Consider the following 16,651-nt stretch of genomic DNA (forward strand, 5'->3'; position numbering starts at 1 on the left):
TTCCCCCTCCTTTCCCCTTCAGTAACCATAAGTTTGTTTTCTATGTCTGTGAGTCCAAAACAAAACCTATTGAACTCAATATTTCTTAAACACATAAGTATAGGAACTTTTTGTTTAATCATATACTCAGTCACTAATAACCTGAGAGAAGTTATTCCATGAAACATTTGTTCTTAAAAATCTGACCTAAAGATTTTTATGCTAATAGTCACACTCAAACTGGACAATTGGGGAGGATTTAGTAAAAGGACTATTTACAAAGGTGTAGATAAGATTAACGAAATAAGATGTGGTGTATTTTCCAGGGTCTAGCAAACATCAAGGGACCATTACCAGGGACCAAGGAAGGACTGAAAACTGAACACAGAGAGGGTGACTATTATTTGGAGCTGTGACCTTTGGTAGAAGGACCTAGCTAACCTAATGAGACATAGCAAAGAGGAAGCTGAGGGAACAAATAACCAGCTCCACTCTCTTCTCACCATCTGATAGCCTACCATTGGCACCCATTGGTCAAACTCAATCAAATCCAGAGAGCAAGAGACCACATTAATTCTGTATATAAATCTTGGCCTCCTTGGGCACAGAGCAGGATATAAAAAGGTAAAGAGTGGATCTGGACTGGCAAATATCCGGCACACTAATAATACATCTGAGGTCTATTCAGTAGAATGCTTTTTCTCTCTTAGGTATGGTATATATTAATTTATTCATTCATTTTTTCCAACAAAGAAATTATTCTGTTGAAATATTTGTCAGTATTTATTTGGCTTCTACTACAGTAGGAAAACACAGACACAAGATCCCAAAGGAGCTGACAACAAGAAGGCACAAGAGAAAGGTAAAAATATAAACTAAAGTGCAACTTAATTAGGGCTATAATAGAAGTATAACTAAATTGCTGTAAGCTTACGGGGAAGATAAAGTAACTCTGCCTGGGAAAGCCAAATGGCCACTAGAAAAGAAGTGACATTTGCTTAAACTGAGTAATGAAGAATGAATAGAAGATTTTCCAGGCAGGGTGGCTGATAAAGTCAGGGAATGCATCTCTAGCAGAAGGAATAATATATGCAAAGGCAGGGATGTGTAAAAAAGGCATATTTTGTGCAGGGATCGGTAAGAGGTTCTATATTGTTGATTGTGTGGGTCACGTTACGGAGCTGTGGTAGGTAAAGCCGGCAGCACTATTAGAGTCTTGTAGTAATTCTAGGACTCTGGAATTTATTCTACACCTAAAAACATTTTTTTAAATGCTATTTTAAGTAAGAAATTAGAGATCAGTGTCTGCCTGGGCTATAGATAGGATAATAATGTCTCTGTGCCCCAATCCCAAATCAATTTTACTTATTCCATCCCACTCTTCTGAGGCTACGTGTTGCTCTGATACTGTAGAGGACAACTTTTTTGTTTTCCAGATGATTGCCACATAATCTATTTGATATAATTTTAGGATGTACTATTGAAATTGTGGCTATTCAAACAGTATAAGAGAACCTGCTAGAAAAGGACAGCCCAAACAGTTCCATCAGCAGACTTACTTTTTAATTTATTTTTATTTTTTTAACATCTTCATTGGAGTATGATTGCTTTACAATGGTGTGTTAGTTTCTGCTGTATAACAAAATGAATCAGCTATACATATATCCCCATATCCCCTCCCTCTTGTGTCTCCCTCCCACCCTCCCTATTCCACCTCTCTAGGTGGTCACAAAGCACGGAGCTGATCTCCCTGCGCTACGCGGCTGCTTCCCACTAGCTATTTTCCATTTGGTAGTGTATATACGTCCATGCCACTCTCTCACTTCACCCCAGCTTACCCTTCTCACTCCCTGTGTCCTCAAATCTTCATCCCAGCTTACCCTTCCCACTCCCTGTGTCAAGTCCATTCTCTACGAGCAGACTTACTTTATGATAAACAGCTATCACTGTGGTTCACTAGATAATAACTGGCAAGAGCAAAACTATGCAAATTCTGCCCTTTATGGTTCACATAAGTCCTGAGTGCCAATTTTCATGGAACCTTAAGTTAATTCTTTCTCCAATGCCTTGTCCAACACTGTTCTCCAATTAACTTCAAAACAAAATAAGATTTCCAATAAAAGACTTCAGGGCACAACCTAACTTGGGGTGACATTTATAAATTACTTCCCCTTCCCTGCCCAATTATGATCAGATCAAACTGCGAATAAACCGTTGTGAATTATTGAATGTAATGAATCAAAAAAATAGAAATGTGCGTGTGGGCATAGAAGTTCATTCTCCTGAGATCCTTCTATATTTCTATCTTGTGAGATCTTTCTCAGATCAATCCTTGAAAGAAAACTTCAAAAATAGTAGCAAATGCTTCAGTCCTTTCCCTAAAATATACTTCCTCCAACCAAGGTTTTTTTTTTTTTTTTTTTTTTTTTGCGGTATGTGGGCCTCTCACTGTTGTGGCCTCTCCCGTTGCGGAGCACAGGCTCCGGATGCGCATGCCCAGCGGCCATGGCTCACGGGCCCAGCCGCTCCGCGGCATATGGGATCCTCCCAGACCGGGGCACGAACCCGTATCCCCTGCATCGGCAGGCGGACTCTTAACCACTGCGCCACCAGGGAGGCCCCAAGGATTTTTTTTTAAGGCTCTTGTTCATCTCTGTCTTGGCCTCAAAATAACAAAGTCTTAGGGTCAATACGTAATGCTTTTTGATAAACAATATTTTCAAGAAATATGCACCACAGCACCCTTCACACTCTTAAAGCTCATTTGCATTGTTTGCTTAGCAACTTTTCTCTACTCCCCTTTTTTTTCTTCCACATAGTGAGATCCTTCTCTTGCTTCAATTCTTGCTTTAGATATTACACGTTTTCCTAGCCCTCCAACCCCACCTCCACCCTGTGTGCCTTAGTACCTCTGTCAGTTATAGCACTTAGCACAACAATACTACATTTATCTATCCACATTTCTCACTCCCTTCCTAGACTGTGACTTCTTAGACTCAGAAACTATTTCTAATGTATCTTTGTAATCCCAGAAAGCAGTAAATGAATATGTATATGATAAATTGAAGTGAAATTTATCATAAATAGTAACCATTTGAAATAACATGCAACTTATTTTTCTAGTCCTAATCCTACTGCCAAACTCTTACCCCAAGATCAATCAAGAGGAGCACCACTGAAAGAGACCTGGGAGTATGAATCTGATTTGCTCCAAGTCATAACATTTCAGAGATTGGAATAAACTTCATCTCAACCCCGAGCTAGTTTCCTGTGTATGGGACTCAAAACTCTCCTCCAAATAAACTTGCAGCCTGCCACTCATTTCAACTTTGCTTCTCATTTTGACTGCCACACCGGATTGATCCTTAGAAGTACTGGTATGACCCTAAAACTAAAGGATCTTTTCCTTGTTTTTAAAAGTTACAGCTTTCAGTTGGAAGTAAGTCAATGACAACCTACCTATCCACTGATTACAAATATAATCTCTGGACAAAACCTGAGAACTCTGAAAAGCAGGTAAGTCGATTGAAAAGGGTAGTCAAAACTTGAAGTGACCACTTGGTTAATTCCCTGGAGGTTTTTTTCCCCCTCATCTGTTACGGGTTGAAGTCTATCCCCCCAAAAGATACGTTGGGGTCCTAATCCCTAGTACCTCAGAATGTGACCGTATTTGGATAAAGTGTCTTTTCAGAGATAATCGAGTAAAATGAGGTCATTAGGGTAGACTCTGATCCAATAGTACTGATGTTCTTAGAGAAAGGAGAAAATGTGGTCGCAGAGAAACATGTACACAGGAAGAATGCCATATGAAGATCAGCATTATACTGCCACAACCAAGGAGCTACCAGAAGCTAGGAGAGAGGCTAGGAACAGATCCTTCCCTGGCACCAGAGGGAGCATGGCCCTGCCAACACCTTAATCTCAAAGTTAAGAGATTAAGTTAACACCTCCAGAACTGTGAAACAATAAATGTCTGTTTTTTAAGGCACTCACTTTGCAGTAATTTGTTATGGCAGCCCTGCAAACTAAGACGCCATCTTTCCTCTCCTAGTTTTGACCGGAGGATGGCCCAGTTATGAACTCTGCAGTGGACACAAACAACAAAAATGTCAAAGAGAATTCTTGTCTTTCTGGAAAGAGAACAAAGAAAAGGGGAACCCGGAAGTCAAAGACTGTAGGGGGGACTGCTGTGAAGTAGAGAGATGGAGAAGGGAGTTCTCTAATTCTATGATCCAGCACAATTTTCAGGCTCATCCCTTAACATGTATGTGTTACATGCACAACACAAACTCAGATTAGCAGAGCATAGGCTATAAGAACCAAATAGTACAAAACATGACCCACTTACCAAAATAAGCCATGAGTGGCACATGCACAGAACTTAGTGAAAGCAGCATAGCAAAGGTTTGAAAACTGAATTGATATTGTAAATTCCACCAACTGAAAGTGAGATAAAACTGACGGTCTGAAATTAATCTGGTGTAGGTTGATTGCCTACAGCAGTTAAGGGGTAGGGGAGGGGGTACAAAAAAACAACATTATCTGGAGGACTAAGAAAAACATGATGTAACATTTAAATATTATGATAAATATTACTACAGTCAAAAACTGCTCAACATATAAATAACTACAAAATTGATCAACTCTCAGTGGAAAAGACAATCAACTAATTGCAATCCCAAGACGACTTAGATATTAAAATCATCAGTCCAACACTTTAAAGCACCCATTATAACTGTTCATGAAATGTTACCAGAGAGAAATTTAGAACTTGAGAAACGAGTGAGAAGCAACAGAAATGGTAAATATTTGGACAATATTTTTATCCTCTTAAGTTCTTTAAAATATGTATTTTTGATAAAAACAAAATTGTAACATTTTCTGGTGAGTTTTCAATATGTAGCTGTAATATGTAATTCTAAGAAATGGGGAAGCATAAAGGGGTCTATATGATTGCAAGCCTTCTACATTAATTTTTAAAATAAATATATTTTTTATTGAAGTATAGTTGATAATTACAATGCTGTGTTAGTTTCAGGTGTACAGCAATGTGTTTCAGATTATATATATGTGTATGTGTATATATATGTGTGTGTATATATATGTGTGTGTATATATATATATATATATATATAACCTTATTAGTTATCTATTTTATAAATAGTGGTGTGTATATATTAATCCCAACCTCCTAATTTATCTCCCACCTCCTTTCCCCTTTGGTAACCATAAGTTTGTTTTCTATCTGTGGATCTATTTATGTTTTGTAAATAAGTTCATTTGTGTCTTTTTTTTTTCAGGTTCCACATATAAGCGATATCACATGATACCTGTCTTTTTCTGTCTGGCTCACTTCACTTAGTATGATAATCTCTAGATCCATTAAGCCTTCTATATTTAAATAATAAAATATTAATTCTATGTACACTGTAAAAGATTAGTTGTATACACTCTATTCCCTAGCACAATCTATTAAAAATATGAAGCAATTAAACCAAAAGGTAGATGAATTAAAATGGTATACCAAAAAACATTGAAATCATCCAAAAGGTGGCAAAAAGGAGGAAAAAAAATAAAACAGAGAAGATGAATAAATATTAAAATGATGCATCTATATACAAGCATATCAATAATTACACTGAATAGAAGTGGTCTTAAACACACCAATTAAAAGATAGCATGTGGGGCTTCCTTGGTGGCGCAGTGGTTGAGAGTCCGCCTGCCGATGCAGGGGACACGAGTTCGTGCCCCGGTCCCGGAAGATCCCACATGCTGCAGGAGCAGCTAGGCCCGTAAGCCATGGCTGCTGAGCCTGTGCGTCCGGAGCCTGTACTCCGCAATGGGAAAGGCCGCAACAGTGAGAGACCCATGTACCGCAAAAAAAAAAAAAAAAAAAAAAACCAAAGATAGCATGTGAGACTGGATTAATTTTTTTTAATTATATCTACAAGAAACCCACTCAGGTATAATGACATTAATAGGTTAAAAGTAAAAGAAGGGAAAATACTAGACAAAGCTCATATTAATACTAGACAAAGTAGAGTTCAAAGGAAAGTATATTAGAATAAAGAGGGACTTCATTTGTTTTTTTTTTTTTAAAAAGAGGTCCCTCAATGTTCACAGCAGTGCTATTTACAATAACCATGACATGGAAACAACACAAGTGCCCATAAACAATTGGTTTAAGAAGGTGTGGCATATATACACAATGGAATATTACTCAGCCATAAAAATGAATGAAATATTGCCATTTGCAACAACATAGATGTATCTAGAGAATATTATACTAAATCACAGAGAAAGATTATATGATATCACTTATATGTAGAATCTAAAAAATAATACAAATGAATCTATATACAAAACAGAAACAGATTCATAAACATAGAAAACAAACTTATGGTTATTAAATGGAAAAAGAATGGAGGGATAAATTAGGAGTATGGAATTAAAGATACAAACCTGTATATATAACACAGATAAGCAACAAGAATTTATAGCACAGGGAACTATACTCAATATCTTATAATAACCTATAATGGAAAACAATCTGAAAAAAAATGTGTATGTGTGTATATTTATGTATATATATTATATATATATACACATACACCTGTCTATATATTATATATATAATTTGTCAATTTCCTATAAAGTGGTCACATCAGAACTTGTATGCAGAAGCATATTGTAAATTTTTAAAACGTCATATTTTCCTGATGCCTCAACAGCCCCACAAACCTGCTGTGTGAGCATCCAACCCAGGTAACCAGGATGATAAGCCTGTCTTTGCTACTAGTTTCCCTTCTTGCCCTCCATTGACTATGACCTAGTGACATTCAATGCACCAAAGAAATCCCTCACACCTTTTGCTGTGTACTCCACCCTGACCCCCAATAAAGGCACTTGCCCACAGATCCTCCCTCTCTTGGCTCCCATCTGCTTGGCTGAGACTTCTCCCTAGGAGCTCCTCCCATATGACCCCCTGCTTCCCTCTTCTAGTACCTGTGAGTCTAATAAATCCTTTAACGTCATATGCCTCAGTGTAAATTCTGCAACCGTGTTGGAGTGGTCCTTAAAGTCCCCACAAGGGGAACTTACCCCCTCCATTTACAACACAATAAGTTTATAGAGAACTTCTTCATAATCATTCAAAACTGGGGGAAAAAACACTAATATCTTTCAACAAGTGAATACGACATATTAGCAATAAAAATGAACAAATTATCGCCACACAATAGCATAGAATCTGAAACGTATTAAGTGAGCAAAACCAGACTCAAAAAGCTACATACTGTATGATTTCATTTATATGACATTCTGGACAAGGTAAAACTATAAAGATAGACAATAGATCATTGTTGCCAGGGATTAAGGTAGGAGAAAGGATTGACTAAATAGAGGCAGCATGAGGAAATAATTTGGGGTGATGGGACTCTTCTATATCTTGATGATGGTAGTTGTTATAGGACTGTTCAAAAATTCTTAGAACTGTACACCAAGAAGATTGAAGTTTGTGGGTAAATATAAATTTTTAAAACATTTTAAAATTAAAATTTCAGAATTTTCTATTGTTCTCAGAAGATGGGTGACAGATGGAATTATTAGGATACCAACAAAAAATCTCTACAAATACTTATGACCTCAGAACAAGAAAAAATATATTAAGCCCCTTTGAGATTTTTTAATTTAAATAAGCTTTTTTATATTAAATGTTGACAGCAAGTCAAATCTATTTTTGTGAATAAGTACTGCTCTTCCCTACCTTAATACTGTTTGAAAAGACAGGTGGCAAATTCTAGAGCTGCAAAACTCTTGTGTTCTTATCCAAATGCAATAATGAAACAGAACTATAAAAGTCCCACTCTATTTCTAAATGAAAGTTCTTTCTGCTTGTCCCTATTCATTCAAAAGTTCTAAAGAATTTCCCAACTGTTAACTTTCTCTTCTCTCCTAATTAGTACTGTTTTAGCAAAAGCACTAAAAAAAGGAATGGTGAGTTTTTCTTGCCCTAAGGATGAGTCTATCTCCTCCCTCTTCTACCCCCTTGACATGAAAATGACAAAGGAAAAGGGCAAACGGTAGATATGCAGGCTCCACGTACAAATAAAAACACAAATTCAAGCAGTCGTATTTTAAAGGTTAAAGGAAAATAGCCAATGTTAATCAATTATTTTATTCAGCTCTTTGCAAATGGTTATGTAAATAGTTGCAGCCAAAGTGTTTACTACAATGAGTGCTTACTACAATGAGTGTTTACTATTGTGTATTATAACTGTTCTCTCATTTGAATAAAATAAAAGTATCTCTACTGGGAAAGCAAATTAGGATAATATATTCAGTTGTGATTCTGGCTTTGCTATTTGCTGGTTCTCTGGTAGTTCAATGCTGATCTAAAGAGCTTTAAATATGATAAGTGAATGTAAATAAGAGAATAAGAGAATCATTTGCACTATCTGGAAGTTGAATTCAAGAAGCTCATTCTATAGAGTCTAGAAGAGAGTGGACATATGTATACGTATAGCTGATTCACTTTGCTGTACAGCAGAAACTAACAACATTGTAAATCAACTATACTCCAACAAAAAATTAAATTAAAAAAAATCTCATTCTATCACGTGAAGATGGAAGAAGGAAAATAGTAAATACCTATATTTGTTTTGGTATCTGATCATAAAGCTCTAGTAATACTGTATTAAGCAAAGCTTATGTTTTTACTTACTATAAAATTGCTTCTTAATGATAATAGACCACATAATTTCAACTGAAAAGCGGCTATATAGTCAGTAGTTATTGAAACTTAATGATTGTCGTTGCTATAGAAATGAAACTACTGGTACTCCAGTAAAGCCCTGACATAAGGCTATAAATGGAGTTAAAAAAACAAAACAAAACAGGGGCTTCCCTGGTGGCGCAGTGGTTGAGAGTCCGCCTGCCGATTCAGGGGACACGGGTTTGTGCCCCAGTCCGGGAGGATCCCACATGCCACGGAGCAGCTGGGCCCGTGAGCCATGGCCGCTGAGCCTGCGCGTCCGGAGCCTGTGCTCCGCAAAGGGAGAGGCCACAGCAGTGAGAGGCCCACGTACTGCAAAAAAAAAAAAAAAAAAAAGAGGAACATAGATTCCTAACTTCTACTTTGGTATTTTGAGGAAAGGGATAGCCTAATGCCTGAAAATTCCCCACAGGGTTTCACCCTCCTCCATGCTTCCCTAAGCTCACCACCACCACAGATGAATAATGTTAGTCTATTACCCACACCCACTATCTGCTTTGTCTAAGATCAAGGGCTGGGTAGAAAATTGGAGTCAATTGCCAACTGTCTGTGGTATTCAAATTCACATTATTGCTGTGTTTTCCTATATTTGGAAGACTAAAGGAATGCAAGCTTTTATTGAGACACACATCTGATAAGGAAAACACAAAATACATAGGAGCTAATGTGGATGTCTTAAACTTCCAGGTGAGAGTGTCAAATTTGATGTTTACCTCATTTTTAATGAATTACTAAATAAAATATGCAGTGCTTATTGTCTTCCAACTAACTGCCCCTACAAAGTCTACACAAGTGTCCCCCAAACACACATATACACATACATACCACGCACTCCTTAAAAAGTACTACTCAGGAATGCAGTTTGAATGTCAGCTGTTGGTCAGTGAAGTAGACAACACTCAAAATTTTCTGTTTCTCTTTCCATTGTATAGATATGACCTTAGTGGTTAAAATATTAAACGTGCTAAGTGAGCACTTACCATGCGCTAAAGCACTGTACTAAGCACTAGAGGAGTTCCAAATCTAGCAGAGAAAATCCTCAAATAATTACACACACATCTTACTGAATTATAGTTGTGATAATGTTAAAGCACTATGTGTAACGCAAGCTTGGTTTTTATTCCCTGTCACATCAAAGTGGATTTTTTTTCTCATGTATAGTCAATAGATCCACAAAGCATGTGCAGGGGGAAAATATCCTAAGGCTTCAGATATTTATCCAACACCTATCTTATAGAAGCATAAGTGTCCCATGGGTTCAATAATAGATATATGAACATTCCTTCAAGACTCACTTTTATTTGACAGTAGATTGCTGCTGGTGAGCAACTATGGCAAGCCTATGAAAACAAACCCTCCAGCTTTTACAGACTCCTTCTTCTAAGCTTATTCTTGGAAATGTCTCTCTGCCCCATATAAAATAGAAAAGCAGTCTTCTGTTCCAAATAACAGGATTGTAGTAATATAATATTTCTAAGATTAAGTCTGCTATGGTCTAGTTTGAGAGTTCATCCAACCCGTAGACTGAGAAGAAAACCAAAAGTCTGACAGGTGGGACTTCATTTGAGTCTCTGAAAGTGTACCTATTGCCCAGGGCCCCTCATACATCTATAGAATATCAATGCAGCCATTAAATCCAAGAGCTAAAAATTCCACATAGCAACACAGAAAAGGAATCTTCCCAAAGAATATAAGCTCCACAAATATGTCTTTGCTAAATTGCTCCATGAGTTTTGCAAATAGGTTCTCCAAACTCCAGAACTTTTTATCATCAGTGCCTATCTGAATTTCTTTCTTTTCCTTCAGGCATACCAACACAGTGAGACTGTGTTACAGTCAATACATCTGTTCAACCAAGGCAGAAGCAGCAATTCAGAGAGAATACCTAACTAAAAAAAACTGCATTTTTACATGATTACCCATGGTTCTGTAATGGTGTCAGTTTTATGATATCCATCTTATAGATTTATATTGCTACATGGGATGTCACATTGAATTATTGCTAGATTAATAAAACTGCAAGACCAGGTTCAAGTGTAAGGTTTATGAAAAGTGTTTATGACAGGATCAGTCAGGCTTCCAGCAGGACTAGACAAACTTTTTACAGTTTGGGATTGAATTGCTTAATGAACCAGTCAGCACTTGATTTTCTGCCTTCATACATCTTTTTAAATGATTCTCAACTATTAATCGTCAGTTTAGACTCCCATAGGTACTAAATATAAACATGTGTGAAACCTAACCCCTCATGAAGGAATGCTATACCGTGTGATTCAAAGGAAAAAAGATCTGAGAAAAACATCAGCCTAACTCTTCAAACATGTTCATGGGATCAGAAACATCATTTTCTCTATGATAAACTTTTAGGACTAAAAACTCAAGTTTGGTCATGAGAATGTTCATATCTCCAAACATAAAATTTGAGTTGTTGCTAATTGCTCTTTTTAAGGCAGATCAAAAGCAATTAGCAGGATATTCCCTAACAAGCACTTTTAGAAGTTCTATGACTCTTTCTGGCAACTAAAGTACCCAAATGGCACAGGGAAATAATACTTTATTACAAGTATTTGAGGACCTAACAAAAATAGTCTTTTGAAAGTACTTAGCATATTGAGTATCAATTAGCTCAGAGAATCCAGAGAAGAGGTGGAATGAGAGTTTTAAAAGATCTTCTAAAGAACAATACATGGGGTAGGGCAGACTATAACATGCCTTCTTATTACATGGGTTTGGATAAACAGTAGGATAAATAATATTCCTTAAAATTAGTCATGTGCACATTAGAAAAGTATTTTGTGGGAAAACTGTCCTATATGAAAATGTTTAATGTATCCTGCATCAGTTATATGAAACACTTCCTACATATTTTAAATGTAATATATAGAAAAATCATGAAATTTTTCAAAAATTAGAATTATGTAAGTATCAAGTCAACATCTTGTAACCAATGGGATATTGTTATATTTCTAGAGCAATTTAGTTATATCAGTGGCTTCACTATACTATATAATTTTATCTTCACAAGATGAGGGAATTAAACCTCAGCAAGATCAAGAGACTCATTCAAGGCCCCAAAGATAGTAAATGGCAGAGCTGAGACTTGAGCATATATCTTTGGACTATCAAATCTTAGTGATTTTGTACTATATTCAATATCTCCTATGGCTTAGAGCTTATAGATTTGTTACTTGAGAAGTTATGCTTAGCCTCAGTTGCTAAGTGAATATGGTTTATCTACCTGGATTTTTACGTGGTGAAAAGAGCACTGGGTTAGGGAGTCAAAAAAATTAAATTTATACCCCATTACCACCATTTACTACTCATGGGTAACTCACTTTGCCTTTCCAAACTTCTGTTTCTGCATATATAAGAAAAGTTCATAGGACCCTGGATTCCTATGGTGTTCTGGCTTTGCACAGTTTCTTCATCCTATCTTCTTCAGAAGTTGTTTTATTACCATATCCTAGTATTATCCACATTATATACTAGATATATATAGATACACCTAGTATATACACACTTAACACGTATCCAGTATTATCAGCATTCTTCATACTTCTTTGTTTCATCCAGTTAAGGATGCACAGAGTGATAAGGAAAATAAAATGCAATTGTCCTTACCCCAGTCTACATAAACATCCTCTTTCCACCATGATTTGAGGGAAGAGTAGATGATGACCCATCATTCTTTCATGAACTGAATACTGAAGTCCCATTTATTAAGCCCAATACAGGCCCAATCCACCTACAGGGAAAGTCTGCACCAACACGTCCATGACCTACACGTGCATTCCGTTCCTCAAACATGCCAACCCCTTACTTGCCTGGAGAGTCTTGTCTGCTAGAAGCCTCTCTTCAATGTCTAGACCTTAGTTTAGAAACTAAACTAGGAAAGGTCTTCCCCAACCTTGCCATGTAAAGAATCTCCCAGTTATTTTCTCTCAAAACAATGTTCTCATTGTAACCTTTCCAAATTTGTAATTGCTTCAAATATTCACCTCTTTGTTATTTATTATAAGAGATCCTGAAGGACTAAAAATTTTCTATTCCAAGTGTTGTATAACCACCTCCATCTAGTTCTTAAACAGTTCCAACACTTCACATTAAACCCCTTTCCCATTAAGCAGTTTCTCCTCATTCCTCCTTTCCCCTAGTCCCTGGCAACCACCAATCTTCATTATGTCTCTGCAGATCTATCTATTACAGACAGTTCATATAATTGGAGTCATACAATATATGACTTTTTATATCTAGCTTCTTTCACGTAGAATGTTTTGGAAGTTCATCCACATTGGGCATGCAGTCTTTGTTCATATTACAAATAATATTCTATTGTATGTATGTGTATACAACAAATTGTTTTTCCATTACTCTATACATGTTCAAGATGGACATTTTACTGTGTCCATATTCTGGCTATTGTGAATAGTTATGGTTATATAATTTTTAAAGAAATACATTAGAGACACATACTGAAGTATTTCAAGGTTAAATGATGTCTAGATTTTGCTTTAAAATACCTCGGCCAAAAAAACAAGACTGGATATAGATGAAACAAGACAGAAAAATTTTTGAAAATTATTGAAGCTGGGAAAAGAGTACAGAGGGGTTCATTATACTAATTTCTCTACTTTTATATATGGTTGAAAAACTCCACAATTGAGTGAGGTTTTTTTAAGTTTGGAAAACAGAATCTGAATTAGACTCTTTTGTTTTTATAATATATTCTACGAGTACTCCCTCTCATCCCCATTCCCCTCAAAAAATGTTGCATGCCTAATGCGTGCCATGGCTGGCTAGGGGAGGAGAGTAGTCTGGAAAGTTAATACAGACTAAAGCCTACTGAGAAAATAAGATTAAAAATAATTTCTCCTCCATGCAGAAAAACTCTCCTCAAAGGTAGAAGAGAAAAAAAATTATCATTGAATAAGCATTAAGCCAGAATGTGATGTACATCACAGGCAATCCACTAAGAGATTACAAAGATAATATATAAATCTCACTCTTCATATAGTCAAGCAGATATGATTCATACATGTTCAAGAGAAGCAGTAACTAGTCCTCAAGTAAGTTGATTTGACAGCCCCATTGTCATACAATAGTTCATCTCAAATTCACTTGGTAGTTGGGGTGACCATCTGTGTTAGTTAACTGGCTTAATCCAAAAGAAAAGGTAACTTCTCATATCTTTATGACAAGAGGAAATTTTGCCACTTGGAGGAAGAGGCCACCAAAGTTAAGCTCCTACCCTCTCACAGAGATTGGAAGATAGGGTGATATCTTTCTGGATTGTATTTCAAAGATATAGTTCCCAGTCCCTGGTTAGAGGCTTATTTAGCTTTTTTCTTTAAGTTTTACATACATTTCAAAGAGATGGAGAATGAAGTTACAAGTTTTCTAAAGTAAATGTTTAAAGAAAAAACTGGGGGTGGGGGTTACTTCTTTATTTTCAACAGGGAGAATTAAGGCTGTTATTTTTCATTTGTATTTACTACTACAAGCCCTTTGTAGTAGAAAAAGACATTTAAAAAAAAGCAGATTATCTCATTATAAATCACCACTATGTGCTTTGTTTCCAAATTATGTGTAATATCAGCTTATATAAATGAATATATTCAAGTCAAGTAATAAGTCTATAGTTTACATGACACGCAGGTGACAAAGTACAATGGAGCAGATCTCAAACGTTAGTATGCACTTGAATCACCTGGAGATTTTGTCAAAACACAGATACTGACTCATTAGGTCTAGGGTGAGCCAGAGATTCTATACATTTTTTTTTAATATACAGCAGGTTCTTATTAGTTATCTATTTTACACATATTAGTGTATATATGTCAATCCCAATCTCCCAATCCATCCCACCACCACCACTTTCCCTCACTGGTGTCCATACATTTGTTCTCTACATCTGTGTCTCAACTTCTGCCCTGCAAACCAGTTCATCTGTACCATTTTTCTAGATCCCACATATATGCGTTAATATACGATATTTGTTTTTCTCTTTCTGACTTACTTCACTCTGTATGACAGTCTCTAGGTCCATCCACATTTCTACAAATGACCCAAATTCATTCCTTTTTATGGCTCAGTAATATTCCATTGTATATACGAACCGCATCTTTATCCATTATTCTCTCAATGGGCATTTAGATTGCTTACATGACCTGGCTATTGTAAATAGTGCCGCAATGAACATTGGGGTGCATATATCTTTTTGAATTATAGTTTTCTCTGTGTATGCCCAGTAGTGGGATTGCTGGGTCATATGGTAATTCTATTTTTCGTTTTTTAAGGAACCTCCATACTGTTCTCCATAGTGGCTGTATCAATTTACATTCCCACCAGCAGTGCAAGAGGGTTCCCTTTTCTCCACACCCTCTGAGGCATTTGATGTTTTTAGATTTTCTGATGATGCCCATTCTAACTGGTGTGAGGTGATACCTCACTAGAGTTTTGATTTGTATTTCTCTAATAATCAGTGATATTGAGCAGCTTTTCTTGTGCCTCTTGGCCATTTGTATGTCTTCTTTGAAGAAATGTCTATTTAGGTCTTCTGATCATTTTTGGATTGGGTTGTTTGTATTTTTAATACTGAGCTGCAGAAGCTGTTTATATATTTTGCAGAGTAATCCTTTGTCCATTGATTCATTTGCAAATATTTTCTCCCTTTCTGAGTGTTGTCTTTTCATTTTCTTTATGGTTTCCTTTGCTGTGCAAAAGCTTTTAAGTTTCATTAGGTTCCATTTGTTTATTTTTGGTTTTATTTCCATTACTCTAAGAGGTGGGTCAAAAAAGACCTTGCTGTGATTTACGTCAAAGAGTGTCCTGCCTATGTGTTCTTTCCTCTAAGATTATAGTGTCCAGTCTTACATTTAGGTCCTTAATCCATTTTGAGTTTATTTTTCTGTATGGTGTTAGGGAGTGTTCTAATTTCATTCTTTTACATGTAGCTGTCCAGTTTTCCCAGCACCACTTATTGAAGAGGCTCTCTTTTCTCCACTGTATAACCTTGCCTCCTTGGTCATAGTTTAGTTGACCATAGGTGCATGCGTTTACCTCTGGGATTTCTATCCTGTTCCATTGATCCATATTTCTGTTTTTGTGCCATTACCACATAGTCTTGATTACTGCAGCTTTGTAGTATAGTGTGAAGTCAGGGAATCTGATTCCTCCAGCTCCAATTTTCCCTCAAGATTGCTTTGGCTATTCGGGGTCTTTTTTGTCTCCATACACATTTTAAGATTTTTTGTTCTAGTTCTGTAAAAAATGCCATTGGTAATTTGATAGGGATTGCATTGAATCTATAGATTGCTTTGGGTAATATAGTCATTTTCACAATATTGATTCTTCCAATCCAAGAACATGGTATATCTGTCCATCTGTTTGTGTCCTCTTTGGTTTCTTTCATCTGTATCTTATAGTTTTCCAAGTACAGGTCTCTGACCTCCTTAGGTAGGTTTATTCTTAGGTGTTTTATTCTTTTTGTTGCAGTGGTGAATGGGATTGTTTCCTTAATTTCTCTTTCTGATCTTTCATTGTTAGTGTATAGGAATGCAAGAGATTTCTGTGCATTAATTTTGTATCCTGCTACCTTACCAAATTCATTGCATACCTCTAGGAGTTTTCTGGTGGCATATCTAGGATTATCTGTGTATATTACCATGTCATCTGCAAACAGTGATAGTTTTATTTCTTTTTTCCAATTTGTATTCCTTTTTTTTTTCTTCTCTGATTGCCATGGCTAGGACTTCCAAAACTATATTGAATAACAGTGGCGAGAGTGGACATCCTTGTCTTGTTCCTGATCTTAGAGGAAATGGTTTCAGTTTTTCACCATTGAGAATGATGTTTGCTATAGGCTTGTCATATATGGCCTTTATTATGTTGAGGTAGTTT

This window comes from Mesoplodon densirostris, chromosome 4 (genome assembly GCF_025265405.1).
Source record: "Mesoplodon densirostris isolate mMesDen1 chromosome 4, mMesDen1 primary haplotype, whole genome shotgun sequence".
NCBI lineage: Eukaryota > Metazoa > Chordata > Mammalia > Artiodactyla > Ziphiidae > Mesoplodon > Mesoplodon densirostris.